Genomic DNA, 21186 nt, shown 5'->3' with positions numbered 1-21186 from the left:
AGAGAGGGAGACACAGAAGCCGAAGCTTCAGGCTCCAGGCTCCGAGCTGTCAGCACAGAGCCCCACGCGGGGTTCGAACTCACCAGCCGTGAGATCATGACCCGAGCCAAAGTCAGACGCTCAACCGGCTGAGCCACCCAGGTGCCCCTGAAGCTATTTCTAAAAACAAACGGATCATCTTCTCTCACAGATTCCCTGGTGGCCCTTTCCCCACTGCTACCTGCATCCAGAGCCTTCTCCTGACTTCTCTGTGCTTCTCAAGTTCCCTCGGACAGCAGGGCTGCAGACCTTAGGCTCATCTCCCTCTTTTGCCGACACCTGTAAACACTTGCTAATGCTTCTAGCATTACTTCCTGTAAAGCTCATTTCCATTCCTGCTCCTCACTGTCACCTTCTTTATTCTTTACATCAAGCCCCTATTACTTGGGTCTATTCTCCCCTATCCTTCAACAACCTCCCCCCACCCACCAACCTGGTAACTAAGAGACTACTCATCTTACAATATGGTTTTGGCGATGTTCTCAGTCTCTGAATCAAAAGCCTCTAATGACTTTCCACATTCTCTACGAACTCCTCTGTCTGCCATTCAGCTTCTCATTCAGCCATCAGTTATTGTCTGCTCTGCACCTGGCACTGGGTACAAAGTTGAGTTAAGGAATTTGATGTCTAGGGGAAAGAGCAATGGACGACTCATTACAATTTGGCTTAATACTATGGTGATGCAGGAATATTGATGAGGGATGCTTAACCCAGACAGTGTCAAGGAAGGAGTCCTGGGAAGAGGAAGTTATTTCTGTGCCGAGTCCCAAAAGACAAACTGGGAGTTAGCCAAATGGAAAGTAAGAGAAAAAAAACAGTTCAGGCAGATGGAGCTGCATGTGCAAAGGCCCTGAGGCCAAAGAGCTGGTAGAATCTGGATATTGCAAATGCTTTATTCTGGTTGGAACATGGGTATAGAGTGGGATGTGGTGCCAAGGATTAGGAGAGGTCAGATTACAAAAGGCTAGGCATGCCACAGGAGGGGTTTGGTTTCATCTGGAAAGATGTGGGAGAGTCAAGACAGTCCCACCAGGGGTGGGACCCACTCAGATTTACATGTAGATCCATCATTGGCTATAGTGTGGAGCCAGGACTGGGAGTGGAAGAAGAGGAAGGATGAGGCAGGCTGAGGCAGGGGCCACATAGAGGGCTCCTCAGTCATCCAGGTGAGAAATCCCTGGGGCTAATAGCCACAGTGGCAATTCTCCAAATGTATATCTATTGTACATTGCCTCATATTGCTATTTATGTACATGTTTTTTAGTTGCATGAAATTCCTTACCTCCCCAGATTGTAAGTTCTTTGCAGATAAGTGCTAGACCTTAATCTTATATATGTAGAGGCCTTTCGGTGAGGATTTGCACTGATATCAGTTGAACCAGAGAATGTTAAAAAAAAAAGAAAGAAAGAAAGAGGGGTTGGTGGGGACTAGCCTAGAGGCAGCAGGTAGGAGGGAGCTCACAGCCAAAAGAGAGAAAGGAATGTGAGGCTTCTTTTGCTCTGACCCCACACTTCCTGCAGCCCAGCTGGGTTCCCACTCCAGTTTCTAAGAAGCAAATTCTGAATCACCTCTTTCTTCCTAAATTCTCTTCCCCCAAAGGATTCAAAGGCTTTAAGGGGTGTTGGAGTGGGGAGGGTAGAAATGCCATCTGATTCTTTCCCCTTCTCACAACATAGATGAAATGCAGTGATGTTGACAATGGCCAAGCTGGGAAGAATATAGCCAGAATAGAGCCTTCTGCCTCTCAGCCCTGGAATCTCGCTTCCAGTGAGGGCGGAATCTCACTTGGAAAGTAGGCAGAGGGCGGTGAAATTAGTCTTGAGAAGCTGGGTGGGAACAGGGCTTGAACGAAGGCAGCCATCCTCACAGGCAGTGAGTAGAATCACATCATTTCAGCCACTTCTCTGGTTACTGGCTGTCCTATAGGTAATTGGTTGTTTACTCACTCCCAGTTCTCAGAGGCTGTCGGACTCCCGCTGCTCTGGGAGCTGTGGGCTTCCCGACCCCCCTTTACCCTCACCTTCTCCACCACATTGAACCCACTGGGAAGGAACAAAGACCAGAGTTCAAGTTCTAATGAGGTCTCCAGTGAGGTAGAGGTGATAGTCTTCATTTGGTCCCAGGCAGACAGAGGTATTGAAATCCCAGAACCAGCCCTTAAATTGGCTGTTGGCCTGGTGCTCAGAACCTGTACCCCAGGGAGGGGGGCAGGCCTGGTTACCTGCTTTCTGGGAGAGGGGCTTGAAGTGCAAGTAGTTCTGCTGGGCTCGTTTCTTCCCCAACCGACAGTCCCTCCCCCAGGGAGGGCATTTGAGTGCTATGATTTAATAAATCCCCCAAGTCTGAGTGGACTAAAGACGTGACAAACACAAATATGCAACTTGTGCTCAGGAAGAAAACAGCAGAAGAGAAGTGAATCCTTGTATCTGACTATAACTGGCAAGAATTTAAACTAATATTCCCGGAAGGGGACAGAGGGCTGTTAGTCCCTTCATTCACTAGGGTCCTCATCTGCATTTCCACTGCAAGGGATGATTATAAATTGACCGAAGTTAAGATTTTGTGCCTCTGGGGACCTGTGAATTCGTGGACACCTTGCTAGTAAAAGCCATAGGTATGCAATTCATATCTTCTCCTAATTAAAGCACATTATTGGGGCGCCTGGGTGGCTTGGTCGGTTAAGCGTCTGACTTCGGCTCAGGTCATGATCTCACGGTCCGTGAGTTCGAGCCCCGCGTCCGGCTCTGTGCTGACAGCTCAGAGCCTGGAGCCTGTTTCAGATTCTGTGTCTCCCTCTCTCTCTGCCCCTCCCCTGTTCATGCTCTGTCTCTCTCGGTCTCCAACATAAATAAACATTAAAAAAAAAATTTAAAAAAAAGCACATTATCACTTATTTACAAATGGTTAAGGCTACAATAAACTAACCCTTGGGAGACCTCAGGTCAAACAAACACACAAACAAAGATAATTTACTATAGAATGGCAATATAAACCTAACCTAGTTTACTGTTGCTTCTCCTTAGGGTTATTAGGTCCTTAAGGACTCTTCACCTTGATCTCTGTTCCAGTTTGTTCTCCCCTTTGGCCAAGGCCCTGGGGAGATAACCAGAGTCCTTAGGTAGGAGGAACAGTATCTCCAGTGGCATCTGGGGCATCTCTGCCCCTTCCTTCCCTCCACCATACCCTGCTGTCAGCAATACTTGTGGCTTCCCCAACAGACGGTGTTTAGCCAAGAGTCCTCTGCCTGGACCACTTTCCCCATATACCTGTGGTGGCAATTAATCCTTGCAGACCCTTCTCCTTGCTGTAATTATTTGTTCACATGTGCCCTCCCCACTGCAAAAACAACCTTCATCTTTCCATCTCCATGATCTAGATCAGAACCTAGCATGCGGTAAGTACTTAGCATTAGTTGACTAGATGCTGTCTGGGGAGACTCAAGTCCTGGTTTGGCCATTCACATTCTGTATGACTTGCAGCGAGTCATTTAATCATTCTGAGTTTCAGCTCCTCACTTGAAAATAAATCCTGCCAATTCCAACTCACACGGTTACGAATTAAAAAGGAGACAACCGTGGAAGTGCTGAACAAAACGCCAGGTGGTGGGGGTGGTAGGAGGGGTGCTCAGCTCCAAGCGAACACATATCTGTCTTAGTCTGCTCAGACTGCCATAACAAAATACCACAGGCTGGGTGGCTTCAACAAAAGAAATGTATTTGCTCACAGTTTCGGGGAATGGAAGTCTGACACCAGGGTGCCGGCACGGTTGGTTCCAGTGAGGGCTCTCTTCCTGGCTCGCAAATGGCAGCTTTCTCATTGTGTCCTTGCATGGTAGTGGTGGTTGAAGATCTCTCTTTTCCTCTCTCTCTCTTTTTTTTTTATGCTTATTTATTTTTGAGAGAGAGTGAGAGCACAAGTAGGGATGGGCAGAGAGAGATTGGGATAGTGAATCTGGAGTGGGCTCTTTGCTGACAGCAGCAAGCCCCATGTGGGGCTCGAACTCCCAAACTCCCAAACCGCGAGATCACGAGCTGAGTAGAAGTAGGACGCTCAACTGACTGAGCCCCCCGGGGTGCCCCTCTCTTTTCCTCTTCGTATAGGACTACAGTTCTTACGAACCCACTTAACTTGAATTACCTCCTAAAGACCGTATCTCCAGATATAGTCACACTGCGAGTTAGGGCTTCAACATAGACAAGGGGAAATGCTAGTGGGGACGCAATTCAGTCCATAGTGACATTAAAGGAGATTCAATAGCATATAGAACCCTTCAGCCCTGCCCCCCATGTCTCCCAACTGGCACCCTCCTGAGTCCAGGCACCCTGTTTGTTGTTTTGCTCTATGGACAATAGATTGTCTTTTTGGTCCGGTATCAACATTTACTCTTTTATAATCCCTTGTCTCTTATTGGTGCTGCTCTTCTGGGCTTGGGTTTTGGTGCCTACGCTTGGAGTATATAGTACCTGGAGCTGTCTTTTAGGCTAAGAAGTAAAAAGGAAGTCCTCTGGTGTTTGCCAAATTAAGTCAAGGGTATAGGAGTGGTCCTGCAAAAACAACTGAATTTCTCTCGGACTGAATTGTCCCATTCAAAGGAGACTGGAAAGGGGTAGTCTGTATCTTATTAGAATTATTTGCAGAAATAACCAGCTAAAGCTTGGGAAAGCACTTTGCAAGCTACACTTGCAAGCTAAAGATCTTGCAAGCTTGGGAAAGCACTTTGCATGAACCATGGCTTGTATACCGATTTGTAGATGTCCCAATAACTAAAGCACTTGTTTGGCATATCCTATAGCTTATGAAGAATATCTCATACATTAACTCAACCCATCTTCATAACAACCATTTCACAGATGAGGAAACTTAGGCCTAACGGGTGCAGCAATTCTCATGCCTAGGTCCTCTGCTGTTCACTCCCAAACTCCACCATGCAATGTAATCGCCATACCACTTCAAAGAAAACACAGGGCTCTAAGGCCCACAGTCTACCTCTTTAGCTCCTCTGCTAGGACCATAGATAGTCCAGACTCTAGATTTATTTGCTCCTTATGAATCTTTCCTTCTGGCTCTAAATTTTATGGAGTTTGGAGTAGAATATATGGAATAAGGTGACGTTCCTAGAGGAAAGGACTTTACAAATGCAAAGTTATTTTATTATGTTTGTTTGATTTGAGACCAAATTTTAAGGAACCCTGAATACTTTCTTGGTGTATTTCCTTGAGATGTCCTGCCTACCTAGAGCAACTGAATGAGGGGAGGCACGATCTGGTTTTAACCGGATCCATTCACTAAACCTTAATTTAGTTCAGAACCTTCTATGTGCCAGGGGCTCTACCCTGCAGGAGTTCACATTCCAAGGAAGCCAGGGGTAGACTCTGCCCCTTAAGGAAGACGGGATAAATGGAACTTTCTCTGGTCTGCCCCTTTCCTCCCGCCGCAGTTTGATCGGTCAGAAAGTCTCAATTCTGACCCAGTCACCAAGGAAGCTGAAGACACTCTTTCGGGATCTGCAACACTTCCTTCTCACCACACCGACAAAATGCGCGAGGGTCCTGCACGGTCGAAACCTTGGGGTGGGGGGAGCGATAATTCTAGCACTGAGCAACTGGCAGTTTCCCGCCCCCCTCCCCTCCCCCCCCCTCCCCCCCGCCACGGGATGCAGTACATTTGGGGTGGGGGCTGTCTGGAAAGCACGACCCCGGCCCCCGACAGCGATTCCCATTTCGGCCCTTCCCCTCCAGCCGAGAGCCCCTCTTGACCCACACTTCCCGGTTTCTCCGACCCCGGCCCTCGGGCACGAGAGGGCCTTATTTTCCGGCCCCCTCTTTAATCTGGCCGAGCAGGCCGAGGAACCTCCGCCAAGGTCTCCTTCCGTCCCAGGAAGACCGGCGGGGAGATCTGGGGAGGATTTCGAGGGGCCAGGAGGTCAGGCGGGGCCGAGGGAGGCTCCGGGGGAGACTGTACGGCCCGCACGGGCGCTCCCGCAGCCTCCGCCGCCGCTGAGCTTCCTCCCCTGCTCCCGCCTTTCCGGGCCGGGCCGCCCGAGAGGAGGAGAGGCTTCCTGCGTCGGTTCCCGCGGCGCCTGCGGCCGGGCCCCTCCCTCGCGAGAGCCGGCCGGGGCGGGGGCGGAGCGCGGGGCGCCGCGGGCGGTGAGGGCGGAGGCGGGGCCGGGCCGCGTTTGGAGGGGCCTCCCGCGCGCCGCGGCCACCGTTGCCTGGGTTACCGGGGGGGGGGGCGCTCAGGTGAAGGGGAGGCCGCCGCCGCAGGGGCCGGCGGGGCTGCGCAGCGGGCGGGGCGGGCAGGGCCCCGGGAGGACGAACGGGCGGGGGCGGAGTCGCTGCCTCGTCGCCATGGGAACGGCGCAGCTATTTCCAACCCCGGGCGGTGCCAGTGGCGCGGTGCCAGGGTGCGAGGGTATTGCAGGACAGCGGCAATCTGCTGCGGCCTGGGACCTAACAATGCACTCCTTCTGTAGCGCGGGGCCCGCAGGCAAGAGGCCCGGCTAATCGGAGGGCCCGGGCCGCCGCCCCCACCCCCCCATTCCCCTGCGCGTCGCGCCTCCTCCCGGACCCTCCTCGGCTGGGAGCCTGGCTGCCTGAGGCGCTCCGGGCTGCACGTGCTGCCCCCGCTGCCGCCCTCGCTAGACGAAGCCGGGCTCTCCCTTCACTCGATGGACACTTTGATTTCTTTCCATTCTCGCCTTCATCTCTCACCCTTCCATCCCTCACAACTGCCTTCTGGAAAGCCTTCTCTCTTGTGCTCGCCACCTTAAGTTTGGCCCTCACTCCAAAGCTTTGCCCTAAACAACCGACTCCGTTTGACCTTGACCCTCTTCCACTATGTCATCAAATTTGGTAGCTTAATACATTTGTTAAAAGGGCGACTGACCCCAACCCCCTTGTATTTTTCAGCTTCGCATTACCTTTTCTATTGTCCACTCCCCTTCCTATCAGAACCTACTTTCTGTCCTCAACCTCTTCAAGATTTCCAGAAATCCTCTTGACATCTGCCCCTTTCCCAGTTTCTTTTCCACTTTTCTCACAGCAGAAGAGAGATTGGGAATGGCTACCTAGGTTGAGTCCCCTTTGTATTTCTCTGACACCACCCTTTTTTCTGTGACCCTGAAATCACATTATTTGGGTCCCGTGGGTGTGGCTGTAGTTGGGAGTGTGGGAGTTCTATTGCTGCTGCCCTTAGCAGTCTCTTTGCTTGGAAGCTCAAGTAAAAAACTTCTGGGAACTGGCCAGAGACCCTTGAAATGCAACTTGAGTAAACATCTCAGTCCACCTCTGCTTGGTCACTCTTTAGTTCATACACCATCTGCCTCTTCCCACCTCTGGACTCTCTTCACCCCTGTCCCTGCCCCCCTTCGACATCACATTGTTCATCCCTTTGGCACCAGCCCTAGAAGAGGAAAGGGCAGGTCCTCCTCCCCAGGAAGGAAGGTGGGGCAGAGTAGCTCCAGCAGGAAGGGAAGGAAAAAGGAGGGAAGGAAGGAAGTGGCCAACAGAAGAAATGGAATCCGGTGGGAGGGCTTTGCATTGTTTTAACTTCTTTCCTTTTTAGCTCCGTGAAGCCATGCCCAAGGCCATCCCAGAGCCAAGGTTATGCTGCCATCTCTGAGAAACCGGCTGGGACTGCCTGCCTTAGCCTGGAGGGGACGGTCAGAGGATTTGGTGGACATATTTAAGAGAGGTGGGCAGAGTTCAATATGCTGCGGATACATTTTTAATGTATCCGTTTTCTTTTGTCTTCTTGTTGTCCAACAAAGTCAGCTTTTATTTTTTTTTAATGTATTTTCATAAAAAATGTATTTCCCAGGGTAAAACTATGCCGCAGGTAAGGAATATGTATCTAACACTTCAGGAGGAACTCGTAGGTGTGAATTTGCTCTTATAGTCTATAATACTTCATATTTATATAGGGCTTTATAGTTTGTAAAGATCTGCCACTTAACACTACCTCATCTCAACCATTATTACTATCCCTACTTGGTCCTTTTTATCATTAAAACTCAGTTGTCTCTTAGGAGAGAAATACTCATCAGTATTACTCTCCATTTCCTCCACTCTTTTTCTGAGCGTGGCCCAAATCTTAGGCCCCAGGAACACAGGCAAGGTGCTTAGTTATAGACTGAAAGAGGTTTGTCCTGTGACTATTATTTGCATAGTGTGTCTTTGTATCCCCATTCACTTAATATCCAAATGCCTACAAAACTGCCAACCAGGTTTCTGGCTGTACATGTGCCATCTTGTTCTGGGAAAGCGTCAGAATGAAAAAAAAAAAAATGGATTTGTGCTTTGGAAGAGCTTGTCTGAAACATAGTCCAAAGTTAACCTGCTGTTTGTGTTCCCATTTTCTGGATTAGTTAACAGAGTCCTGAACACTGAGCAGGGGCCAGAGGGAGTGGGTTTTCATTTGCTCATTCTGGGGAAGCTTATCCTTGCCCTGTCTGTTAAGTGTGTCCTTCTAGTGGGAAAGTGTTATCAACAGCACTCTGATGGCCCCCGGTGAGGGTCAGGAAGGGGGGCTCAAGAGCTAGGATCCTTTCATGTTTCTTTTGGTTTTAAGCTGCTATCTCATTGGTGGAGGAAGATTCAAAGGAGTAGAGACCTGGCTACATGGAGTTGGGACGAGTGTGGGCAGAGGTGTGGGGCTTGGCTTCTTTTCCTCCTGTCTTACTCATCTGGTGTTCTAGAGGGAATTTGCTACCACCATCAATTAGCAAACCAATCTGCAAGCCAATTTTCCCTGGGCACTTCACTGGGGGCACTGAGTTAGTGCCTCAGGGAACTTACACTCTCCCAGGAAATAAGCCCTACTAACAGTTTTGTGGTCATTGTGTGGAGGTGTATGGGATGCAGCAGTGGGGAGGGGAGATTTCTGGCAAATAGTAGAAAGGATTTTCTCATAACCAGAGACCTCAACTATGACGGGGCTGGGCTTCCTTAGGCAGTCATGGTCCTGGAGATGATCAAAGAGTCTAGGCTAGATGTCCGTCTGTCAGAAACCCTGTAGCACCTGCTGGGGGGGGGGTGCTGGGGTGGGGGATGAACTAATGACTCCCATGGTCCCTTCTAACTCCAGGAGCTTGTAATTTTGGAATATACTAATAATCCTAGGCAGTGTTCAATGAATGAGTTCAAACTTTATAGGGATTCTTTTCAATTATTTACGAGTGTGTACTTCGTCCTGCTGCTCTGCTTGATGCTGTGGGAGATTCAGAGATGTGAATGGTGGGGTTGAAAATCTTTGCAGAGGCCACCAACACTCAAAGCAAACCGAGGCTGGAAGAGGTCCAGGCCAGAGTGAGAGGTCCTGTCCCCCATTAGTTCTCAGTCAAAGCCTGGCGGTCAGCATCCTCTTACACCGTTGCCCTGTGGTTTGTTTCTTGCTGAAATGCTGGATTGAAAGATTTCCAGGGCTTGATCTGAAGGAGAGGGGCAGAAAAGAGAAACCTTATTAATCCAGAGAGAAGTGCCGAGGGAGTGGGGCAGTGTCTGTGAGGGTGAAAGCTGAGTGAGGATTGAGCCCGCCTGTCAGGATATGCTAGGCTGGGGACACGAATGAGAACCGGGAGGAAAATGAGGTGGAAATGAATGGGCCCCTGTAGGAGGAGGTAATGAGGTGAATCAGAAAAATCTGTCACTGAGATCCAAGAAGAGACTGGGAGGTTTAATCTCTCTTGGTCTTTTTAAAAGATGAGACGTGTCAGTTAGAGGGCCCAGGCCTTATAGAGACAGATCTGTTTTGTTGGCTCCCATCAGGAGCCTGAGGATGGAGCAGGTGGGGGCTTGCCATGGCTGTGGTGAAAGATGATATCCCAGCCCTTGGGCGGCCTGGAATCAGCTCTGGGGCCCATTCTTCTTTTCCCATCTTTGGCAAGAGGAGTTCTGCTAAGACCTAGGAGCTCCTTCCCTGGCTGGGGGGAGGGGGGCGGGGGCGGTGGGCTCAGTAGCATCCCCACCCCCCACCCCCTGCCGCAGAGTCTCTGCATCTGTAAGACTCTCAGGACCTCCAGCAGCAGGGTGGGGTGCACGCGACACTGCTGGATGGTGAATGGAGGAAGGGAGGGGTTGCAAGGATTCTAATTTGCTTCTCTGTTAAAGAGAGCAACTCAGGAGTCCGTTTCATTAGAGTTCTTGGCATCCTTGGGGATGGCAAGCTCTGCCTTGTTGGCTTAGGTTTGTGTGAGCCCTGGAGAGCCTCCTCCTTCCACCCCCTTCTGAGCCGTGGACGTGTTCAGCATCTTGTGGACAGAATGTCCTTGAGGGAGTCATGTCCTGTAGCTGTGGAAGGACCTGACTTGCAGAGAGAGAGGAGGGGCACCCACTCTCCCCTAACCGTGACTCCTCTTAGCCTGCATCTTTGGGTGGGACAAATACTCTCTCTGTGGGGATGATGAAGCTGTGGATCACCATCTGCTGTAAGGAATAGATGCAGGCACAGGAAAGGGCCACCCAGTGCAGACCAAGGGCCTGAAGGAGCAGGATCAGGGAGCAGGGGATTTTGCCGGGGGGAGGGTCAAGTCAAAGGAGAAAAATCCAAACACCAGGGCTAGGGTTAGGAGCTGGTTTTGCTGTCTTCACGCCATCCCCCATTGCTGAAGGACTCCGAGGCTGAGCCTGGGTCCTGTCAGAGCCTCTCTTGGATGGGAGGATGCTGGAATGGGATTTCATTTTTTCTGTCCTGAATTTGAGGACAAGAGGGCTGCTGCTGGGAGTGTCGCTCGTGTCTGCATTCGGATCATCACAGGGTTCTTTGCTTTGAAGAATGAACGGAAGCCAGGGGCTCAGTTTGACAAGGGCTCTGCAGGGGAGTTGCGGGATGCCACTGTGGGCTGCAGGAAGCTCTTCTCCTGCCCAGATGATGGATGTGATGGGCCTCTGCGAGGGATGCAGCCAGATGCTGGTTGCTTTTCTGGTTTTAGCTCTCAGTGGTGGGGTTCAGCTGCAAAGCCCCGGTAGGTATTTCACGCAAACCAAAGGAGAGCCAGAGGCACCTCATCTAAACTCACGGTCCTCAATGTCACAGTGTCCCTGAGCAACAGCCCTTGGAATTCTGCCCGCAAGAGGCAAGGCTGAGGAGGGGAGGGGCTGAGCTGGAAGCTGAAAGAGGTGGGATAGAGGTGGACTCTGTAGCCTTAGAAGAACTTTGAGGCTGGGGCACTGGGCAGAATGATCGGGAGTGAGCCCACTGTGCCTCATCAAGTGTGGAGAGCTAAGCTGTTGCCATGTAACCCAGGCAGCTCAGATCCAGCCATTCTCGGGCCCTCCAAGGCCATTGTGGCCTGTCTCTTTGCTGACTGGTTTTTACCTCCAGTCTTGACTGAGACCTTCAAGAGCTAATTGGGCTTAGGGCACCAACAGAGGCTTGCCTTCACTTTCAGAGTTAAATCCAAACACTTCAGTGGTAGGCACTCAAGTCTTTGTGGTCTGTTTCCTGCCTACCTTTCCTCATTCACCATTTGACACCATCCTGTACACGGAACCCTCCAGTCGCCCTCAGTGACTTGTGGTTTTCCAGAGCATGGCATACTCTCATTCCTCTCTGTCTTCACCTGGGCTGTTCTGTCTCCCTGGAGTGCACCCATCCCTTCCCCCACTCCAGAGAGGCCTTCAGAAGAACTTGTGTCTCATCTTTTCCAGAGGACCTTTCCTAATGTCCCCCCCCCACACTCCCCTGTCTGGAGTAAGATGCCCTTTCTCTGCGTTCTAGATGAGAGTATGCATACCCTAATCATAGAGGCTACCAAATTAGATGATGGTACTTTGCTCCTCTGACTCCCTGACAAGAAACCAATTTCTTCTGGGATTTCCCAGTGCTCAGCACAGTGCCTGATATACAATCACACTTGTTTATTTGTTTAGTTGCTAACCGTCTGTGTCCTCAGAATTTACGCCCCATAAGCACAAGGATCTTGCCTTTCTTGTTCCTGCCGAACCCCAGGGTCTGGCACATAGGGCGCCTGTAATAAATATTTGTTGAATGAAGAGTTGGAAGTCACGCACTGCGATTCACATTTTGGCTCTTCCCCTGGGTGCCCTGGTGACCCTGTGTGAGTTACTCATCATACGTCGGATGATGTGGTGCTGTGGTGGGGCTTGTCTCCAGAACCATCACCCTTAGGTACCGCTTCAAGGCTGCGCTGTGAAGAATCCCAGCCTCTGCTGCTGGGACTAGTTCTGTGCACGACTCCCAGGCTTGTGTATGTACAAGTATACAGAGGAGCTGGGGCACCTGGCTGGCGCGGATGCTAGAGTGTGTGACCCTTGATTTCAGGTTTGTGAGTGTGGAGCCCGCTTAAAAAAGAGGATACAGAGGAGCTAATGTTGTGGGGCAGCTCTCGGTCAATGGAGAACGGTGGACAATGGATAAATGCTCTCCCCCACTTTTCCTCTTGAATGATTTTGAGATGTGTTTCCAAGTATTCTCAGATGGCCCCCATAGGACTGGCAACCAGCCAGCCCTTAGGAACAGCTTCTCCTGTATTGGCTCTCTCTCCTTCCCTGTTTCTGCCTTCTTGGGTCACATACCCAAATGCACTACTTGCATATAAGCCTTTGTCTCAGGCTCTGCCTTTTGTAATTAAAACAAAACAAAACAAAACAAAACAAAACAAAAACCACTTTTTTAAAGTAAAGTCTATCACCAATGTCAGACTAGAACTCATGACTCTGAGATCAAGGGTCTCATGCTCTACTGACTCAGCCAGCCAGGTGCCCCTCAGGCTCTGCTTTTGGGGAGACCTAGGTAAAGACAACTGGGTTCCACTCCTGGCTCAGCTGCTCACTAGCTCTGTCTTTGGGTCAAACCATTTAACCTCTCTGCTTCTGTTGCCTCAGCTGGAAAATGAGTATCACAGAGCCTCACAAGTTCTGTGACATTTGATAACGTAATATATGCAAGAGTGTCTGCTCCAGTGGCTTGTATATTAGGGACTCACTAAAGGTTTCTTTCTCTTCCTACCACCTGTCTTTGTACAAAGGCAGGTCTAGGAAGCCTGCTTGGCCTCCTGGTTGGTGAGGCCCTGTGAAAAATGTTGCTGAGTGTGATCTCCACTCTGGTGGGAGGGCCAGACCAGATAAGCAAAGGGTGACTAGGCCAGATGACTCAGGTGTTTGGCAACTGGGTCATTCTTTGGAGCATTATGTAAACATTGGTCAAGGGAGTCTTGCAACATGCCTGACAGGTGGGAGGTGGAAAGAGTCAAGGGTGTGGAGGCAGGGAGGTGGCCAAACATATTGCTCACGGGGCCAGGGGCGGCATGTCTGAGATGCTCCTCTGGTACAAGTATGAGGCCACATGTGCAGGGCCTCCTCATGGTGGGGCAGGGCAGGGTAGGGACTTCTCAAGTTCTCTTTCTGCCCTCACTTGCTTTCTTATCAACCCCATACTCTCTCCCAGATGGCATTCTTTTGCCTCAAAGAAGAATCTGGGTTTTTATGTTCCCGCCGCCACTCCCCCCATTCTTCCCCTCCGAAATAACTTAAGTCCCAAAGCAATGAACGCTAATTTCTGGCCTACTGTTGGTGATGGGAGAGAGACCTGGAGGGAGACCTGGGGGAGGTAATCTGCCTGTCTGCCCCTTAGATTATACACCATATGCCTCCTCAGCCTATAGGTAAAGCAGGCTCTGGGCACAGTAGGCCCATTGGCTACTGGGAAGCTCTTTGGGAAATGACTCAGGAGGGCTGGGTCAGCTTTCTTGGCATTTAGTCACTACTTTGAGCTGTAAGGCCCCTGCTTCCCGCCCTCTTTGGCATCTCGTGCTCTGAGAATCCACGCTCACCCATTTGCAGAGAGATTATCTTTCTCTCTTCTCCCAGGCTTCCTGACCCCAAGGGAGCAGGGGAGACAGGAGGTTGGGGCCAGGATGAATGTCTGAACTCCACCACAGAGGTGGCCCCTTCTCCCAGAGCCACCCTGCCCCCTTCCACCTCCCAAGGGGGTAGATTCCTGCCCTTTTAGAAATCTGGCAGACATCTGGCCTTGGCTGGGCCTTCTGAAGGAGCCCAGAAGGGGAGAGGGGCAGTCACCAGCAGATGACAGCAGTGGATGGGCTGGGCTGCCCCCGCCTTCTCTCTGTTCCTACCAGGCATCTCCCTCTTCAGCCATCCATCTGGGTCCTGTTCCCATCTGGCCAGTAAATCACCAGTCATTGCTCTCTGAGCTCCTCAGTGCACCCCGCCCTGAGGTCTCTATGCCGTGTAGACAGGTGCACTTAGACACCTGTGGCTTTGCACCCTTCCCCCCTGCCCCATGCTGCCTGTGAGGCACCAGGGGGTCAGAGCTCAGGGGACCTTCTCTGGAGCTAAGCAGCTGAGCGTGCAGGAGAGAAGGGGGAGAGAAAGCAGTGAGAGAATCATCATCTGAGTTGCCAGGGCCTTTCATCTCAGGCTCCCATCCCAAATTGCTGCATTCATCTGGGGATGAGCATTTAAATAGTCACACATGCGAACACCACTTGCACATGCTGAATTGCAATGCAGGTGGCTGGTCCTCAGTCAGACTCCTTCCCAGTCCCGACCCTTCTTTCCATGCTCTCTGATCTTCCCTACACTCCAGACCCGTGTAGTTGACGGCAGATTGTATGGGTCATGTCCTTTATCTCAGTGGTTCTCAAAGTGTGACTTCTGCGTCAGCAGCAGCAGAATCCCTTGGGAACTTGAAATGCAGATTCACAGGCTCACCCCAGACCTACTGAATCAGAAACTCTCAGGATGGGGCTCAGCACTCTGTGCTTATCCAGCCTCCCCGAGTGATTTTGATGCTTTCTGAAGTTTGAGAACCACTGCCTTATCACAGTGTCTACAAGAGTCTGAGCAGAGAAACTCTTGTCCAGAGCAGGGAGGCCAACGCAGGGGCAGGTCACTGCCCTAACCAGCTGGGCTTCCTGGTAAGCATCCCACAGCTTGCAAAAGGCACCGGAGGCCACCACCCACTGACAGCAGCACCAGAGGCATCCAGCAGTGCTGAACGGGCACTTCTCACTGCCCGTTCGGTTCTCGGTTCTCATTTCTCAACGGGGAGTGGGAATCAGGTGGAAGTGCTCTTTCCCGAGGGCTTGGAGAAACGGGGAGAGAGGGAAAAATGGCTTCACCTCAAGAAGGAGGTTCAGGGAACCAGTGACTTGCATGAGGAACCATGTTAGCTCAGCATTAAAATGCCATGGCTGTTCCAGCTGTGTGGCCAGTCTTCTCTGGAAGGGGCCCCGTGACAGTTTCATTTGGTTAGTTTGGTTACTTGGGTGACAATGCTAAATTTACAGAGCCATGGAGTACAATGGAAGGAGCACTGGCTAGAGTCAGGAAACAGGAGCACTTCTTCCCCCAACACATCTTTGTTGTGACTTAGGGTGACTCTTTCTGGCCTCAATTTCCCAATCTATACAATGAGAGTAACACCATCAACTTCATTTACCTGAAAATAATGCTTTGAGGATAGGATAAGGCCCGTATAAATGTTTTTATTTTTTTAAGTTCAAAGTGTTTGGTATATATAATCCTACGATGCTAGATTTTTGTTTGTTTAAAATTTATGTTTCTGTGATCTGAACCCCAAGTGCAAACAGAATTGAGGGGCAGGTTGGAAAGAACAATTGCATAGAAGTCTGGAAGTTTGGACTCCAGTTTCGATATTGCCACTAACCGGCAGTGTGATCATGGGACAGCCACTATCCCTTTCTGGGCCTCAGTTTCCTCACCTATAAAATGGGAATATTAAATTAGGTTAGATTTAATGCCATGCCAAAATTTAACAGTCTAAGATTCCAGGACTTTGATTTCTTGGCCCTCATGGTCTTCCTTCCCAGGTAGGCTCTAGGATGTTCTGGTCTTTGCCTCATGGGGGAAAGAAACCAAAGGAAAAGGGTGGGACCCACCAGGATATGATTGCTAGAGCCAGGATGGACGACCAAGGGCATGGAGGGTGCACTCACACAGAAGGCAGACTTGGAGGTCCTTCTGGAAGGGTGACACGTCATTCTCAGAAAATTTGCTGCAAGTCAGGGTGTTTTTTTCCCAGCAGTGAAGCTTAGGTTGGTGGATCATAAATAGGGGGGTGCCCAAGAGAGAAGCAAGTGGGCTGGCTGTACAGACCTCTGTACTGCTTCCTCGTTGAGATCATGACATTGGACGGAATTCTCTCTTACTCTTCCCCACCACAGGTAACAAAGCTGGAGAAGAGACAAGAAGCGTTAGGGAATAAGGGGTGGAGGGCAGGCTTCACATTCCCAACTGCATGTCTCTTCCTCATCCTTAGCTGGCCTTGAGTGGACCACTCAGAAAGGAGGGCAGACAGCAGGCCACCAGCTTCTGGAAGGAAAAAGAGAGTCCAGCATTCCCTTAACGAGACCAGCCTCCCTGGATCCCAAACATCATCTCTGGTTCTCTCAGCTCTGGACGCTCCCTGCCCCCACGCAGGTCAAGGGTGTGTGCCCAGAACCTCGCTCACATCCTTCCTCTGGCTTCTTTGGGGGCCACTCACAGCTTTGGGGAGCAGCTTAAGTGGTAGAACCGGTGTCAGAACACCCTGGGGCACTTTGAGGCTGTGGCTTCTACTCCTGGGAACAGCCTGGGGCTATTTCTACTCCCTTAGTCAGCACTGGGCGGGAAGGGTGAGGGCCTGGGAAAGGCCAGTGGTGTGAGCTTCTGTAGCAATTGCTCCTTGGTAAACACAGTAATAATAGCAGGTCTGGGATTATGGTTGTTACCCCTGATAATTATCAGCTGCAGCACATTCCCTCCCCTAGGTGGGCCACACCGAGCTCATCACGGCACAGGGGGCTGTGGAGTCAGCTCCAGATTTCCCAGATCTCATTCTCCAGTTGCTAGGCAACCAGGAGTCTGTGCTGGAAGTGGGGGGTAGGGGGTGGGAGTGGATTTCATTTAGGAAAATGTCCCCAGGCCTCCAAAACCTCTGCAATCTAAATGGACTGTTCTCCAAGTGGAGACCTTGGATCACTGACTGCTCAACCTGCGGGATAGGGGGGGGCGGGTGGGTGGTGGATCAGAGGCTGGTCCAAATGCAAAGATAGACAGGGCTGGTCACTGAATGAGGCTGCCCATCCAGCCCTGGGGGACCACAGGGGAGGGGAGGCTAGTCTTGGAGCAGCTCTTTTGCTGAAACACCAGAACTGCTGTTATGGGGCTCAGCATGTGTTATGGCCATAGGTAGTTGGGGAATCAACCCATAGTTGTCTGCTTTATACTGGCTACAGAGGATACAAGGGTGACCCAGCAAGGAGAAGACACAGGGGAGGAGGGTGGGTTTGTGTTCATTGGCTTGTTTCTAGTGCCAAGCCCCCATGGGAGTGTCAGGTAGCAGGCCCTATGTCTTGTGCTCTACTCCAGTGCTCCAAAGACCCGTGTTTGAGACCGGGGGGAGGAGAAAGTTCTTGGAGCTGCCTCAATTTCCTGCTCAAGGTGGTATCATTTGGTGGCTGATGAACTGAATTTATCTACTGAAGGATCTAATGCATTGTCTCAGGCATGACTTGGGAATCTACTCCGGAGCCCCTCAGCACCATAGGCTGGGGCAAGAGGAAACAGCAGGAACTGTTGGCCCTGGACCCTGTTAACCTTGACTCTGCATGAATGACATTTTTCTGTTGAGTTTTGAGGAGCGCATCTGCTCACTTTAAGCAGAAGACCCTGGCTCCGAAGCAGAAACCAAACACAAAGGAATTGAAATTCAAGAAACCTCCCTTGGCCATGAACTCAGGTGGACATGATGCTTAGGTGCTAGGAGTAAATGGGGACCCGAGGGACCCAGTTCCTACCTTCAAGGAGCTCACAGTCCAGCCAGGGAGGTGTCGCATGCACCTACTGCAGCTGGAGGTCATTTTTCTTCCTGGGAATGAGCCTCTTACAGCAGCCAGAGGTTGAGGCTTTGTCCTAAGGTGGAGGTAATAAAAACCTGTTTATCTTCCCACAGCAAGACTTGCCTCAGGGCCTGCGTGTCAGAAACCAGCACTCTGTTTGCCTGAGTCAGGCTGGAGAGTACCTCCTTTTCTCTGGAATCCCGTTGGGGCAGCGAGGCTGGGGAGGAGTGGGAAGACGCAAGGCATATCCCTCGTGTGGGTGGGAGCTGAGGAGGTGGGCATGAAGAGCTCCCAGTTCAGTGGCTGGTCGCCTGGCAACCTTGACCACAGTCCTTTCCCCCTAGCCTAAGGTGCCCTGAAGAGACCATGATGGAAAGAACAAGTTGCCCACACCTTCGTGGTGATGGTATTCCAACAAAGAAACATCGATGGTCATGATCACTTCCAGGTTCAATAAATATTCGTGGAATTCATGGCACTATGTGCCAGCTATGGGGCTGGGTGCTTTCCCAAGGCTATCTTATTTAGTGTATATTCGCTTAGTAATTCTATGATGTAGGCATCAGCCTCATTTGACAGATGAGGAGCAGAGCCTTGAAGGAGAGGGAGTACATAGGATCTACTCACTGGCCTCAGCACTGAACCCTGTGCTGCTTGCAAGTGCTACCTTCAAGTATTTCAAACTATGTTATTTTATTTTATTTTTTTCATTATCATTTTGAAAATTTATTTATTTTGAGAGAGTGAGACAGAGAGAGAACAAGCAGGGGAGGGGCAGAGAGAGGGAGACAGAATCCCAATCAGGCTCTGTGCTGTCAGTGCAGAGCCCGACGAGGGGCTTGAACTCACATACCATGAGATCGTGACCTGAGCCGAGATCAAGAGTTGGGCACTTAACTGACTGAGCCACCGAGGTGCCCCTTTCAAGTTCATTTTCTATAAAGCCAAGTTCACTATAATTGACTCCTTCTGGGTTCCCTGTGTAGGTAAATGGCCATTGGTCTAGCCACCTGAAATGTGGAGTTATCTTAGATGCCTCCCTTTCTCTCATCCATACTTTCTATATTTGTTGTTCTTACCAACCATATATCACTTGAATCCATTTTCTCTTTAAAAAATAAATTTTTTTTTAATGTTTATTTTTGAGACAGAGACAGAGCATGAACGGGGGAGGGTCAGAGAGAGAGGGAGACACAGAACCCGAAGCAGGCTCCAGGCTCTGAGCTGTCAGCACAGAGCCCGACATGGGGCTCGAACTCACGGACCGCGAGATCACAACCTGAGCCGAAGTCGGACGCTTAACTGACTGAGCCACCCAGGCGCCCCCATTTCCTCTTTTCTATTCCTGACCATGGTATGGTCCTAATGCAGGCTCTAAGAATTGATCAGCCTGGTCACCACAGTGGCCTCGCCTGGAGCCTTCTCCACCATCTCCCACCTGACCTTTTGCTGGAGGGTGCCTCTCTTTGACCTCCAGGATAAACAAAAACCCATTATTTTGAAAAAAAGGTCCTTTTGGGGGCACCTGGGTGGCTTAGTGCGTTGAGCGTCAGACTCTTAATTTCAGCTCAGGTCATGATCTCACGGTTCTTGGGTTTGGGCTCCGCGGTGGGCTCTGCACTGACAGCATGGAGCCTGCTTGGGATTCTGTCTCCCTCGCTCTCTGCCCATCCCCCGCTCACTCTCTCCCTCAAAAGTAAATACATAAATAAGCTTTAAAAAAAAAAAGACCCTTTTGTACTGGACCTTGATTATTTTTTTTTAATTAACTTTTTTGAGAGACAGAGTGCGAGCAGGGGAGGGGCAGAGAGAGAGGGAGGCACAGAATCCAAAGCAGGCTCCGGGCTCTGAGCTGTCAGCACAGAGCCTGACGTGGGACTTGAACTCACAAACCACGAGATCATGGCCTGAACTGAAGTTGGAAGCTTAACCAACTGAGCCCCCCAGGTGCCCCTGGGCCTTGATTATTGTAGTTGCCACATCTCTTAACTCTTCACCCTTGCTGCTGGCCCCCAGGGTGCCACATGCTTCCCACCACAGATCTCACTCAGGCTGGTCTTTCGTGGACTGACCTTCACCTCAGCCATCTCCGTTCACCTTCCTGCTCACATTTATGTCTTTCAACCTAACCCAGGCCTCCCCCCTTTTTGTTAGCATGTCCGGACACCCCAGGTACGGGTAGTTACCCCTCCCTTGTGCCACCTGTCCCCAGAATGGAACTTGGGTCTGTGCTGAGCAGAAGTGGAATGATCCGGTGCTTGATGATTCTGATAATTATTGACAAATGGACAGCCTTAGAAAATCGTTTGGTTTTTTTTTAAGTGGGCAAGACACTGCAACATACGAATTATGAAAAGAAATTTTACAAAGCTATATGGAAAAATTATATAGTTCATTATTCAAGGGAAGAGAGTCAGCATTTGTTGAAGCCCACTGTGGACTGTGTCATAGCATGTCATCAACAATGCCAGGACTGGGGCACAAGAGATTCCAAACAGTACAACCATAGTCACTCAGCACTTACCTGCCACACTGGCGGTTCAAACCCAGACAAATTCTCTGCTATTTCGATGCCTCCTGTGTCCCCTCCATTTTGGAGGCAGGTTTTCCAGTGTGGGGATTCTCTTTGGGCCATTTTGGGGCCTCTCAGGACTTTACAAGGGAGGGAACAGGGGATAGGGGACCAGGGATGAGAGGATCAGCGGTGCCCAAAGTGCCTTAACTCAGCCTCCTGGTCTTTTTTGTCTGTTTTCATTGCCCCTCACTGTGCCTCTCCTGAAGCACAAGCCCTACAGTGAGATCACTGTGACTCAGTATGCCAGCATCAGCCACATGGGGCCCATGCCTGGGGGCCCTGTAATCAGCATGGTGAGAAGCACAAACAGCTGGGCCCATGGTGGCCTCCTGGGAGACTTGGAGGAGGGCATGCCCATCCACCTGTGTCTCTCACCTTGGGTGGAATGCTTGGGTGTTCTGTACGGGATTGATTGCTGCGCGGATGAAGGAATGATTGAGTGGGTTCTAGAATACCGTGCTATGTTTTGTCAGGAAGGAGGAAAAGGGAGCACTTTGCTCTTTCTTGGGTGTGTGTCCCTCGGGTCAAGGGCATTTCTACCATAAGCCATCCAAGTGCTCCCTCCCCTCTACCCTTCACCCTTCCTTCCCTCCTCACTTCTTTTTCCGTCTCATCACCCCACCTGGGTGATTAGCACAGGCTGCTGGGTCTCCTGTAGAAGGAGTCATTCAACATTTATTCACCAAACATTTTTTGGGCTCCTTCCCTGTTCTCAGCAAAGCATGAGGCTCTACAGGAGGAAAATGGATG

At 50.7% G+C, this 21186-nt stretch overlaps 1 long non-coding RNA gene across 3 annotated transcripts; it reads right to left on the bottom strand.

Annotated features, from left to right (window-relative positions):
* Positions 1–9184: 9184 nt before the first annotated feature.
* Positions 9185–20926, bottom strand: LOC109495631. Of its 3 annotated transcripts, XR_006591832.1 has the most exons (5): positions 20386–20926; positions 17820–17934; positions 15978–16214; positions 15689–15743; positions 9185–9467 (listed from the first exon to the last, which is right to left on the bottom strand). It is a non-coding gene; the product is annotated as an uncharacterized LOC109495631 (long non-coding RNA). The 3 variants fall into 3 exon arrangements; XR_006591830.1 differs by lacking the exon at positions 15689–15743 and having other exon boundaries at positions 20386–20922; XR_006591831.1 differs by lacking the exon at positions 9185–9467 and having other exon boundaries at positions 15560–15743; positions 20386–20924.
* Positions 20927–21186: the final 260 nt, after the last annotated feature.

Source organism: Felis catus, chromosome F1 (assembly GCF_018350175.1).
Source record: "Felis catus isolate Fca126 chromosome F1, F.catus_Fca126_mat1.0, whole genome shotgun sequence".
Classification (NCBI taxonomy): domain Eukaryota; kingdom Metazoa; phylum Chordata; class Mammalia; order Carnivora; family Felidae; genus Felis; species Felis catus.
Note: the sequence above shows the minus strand (reverse complement) of the source record. Positions and strands in the feature narration are given on the sequence as shown.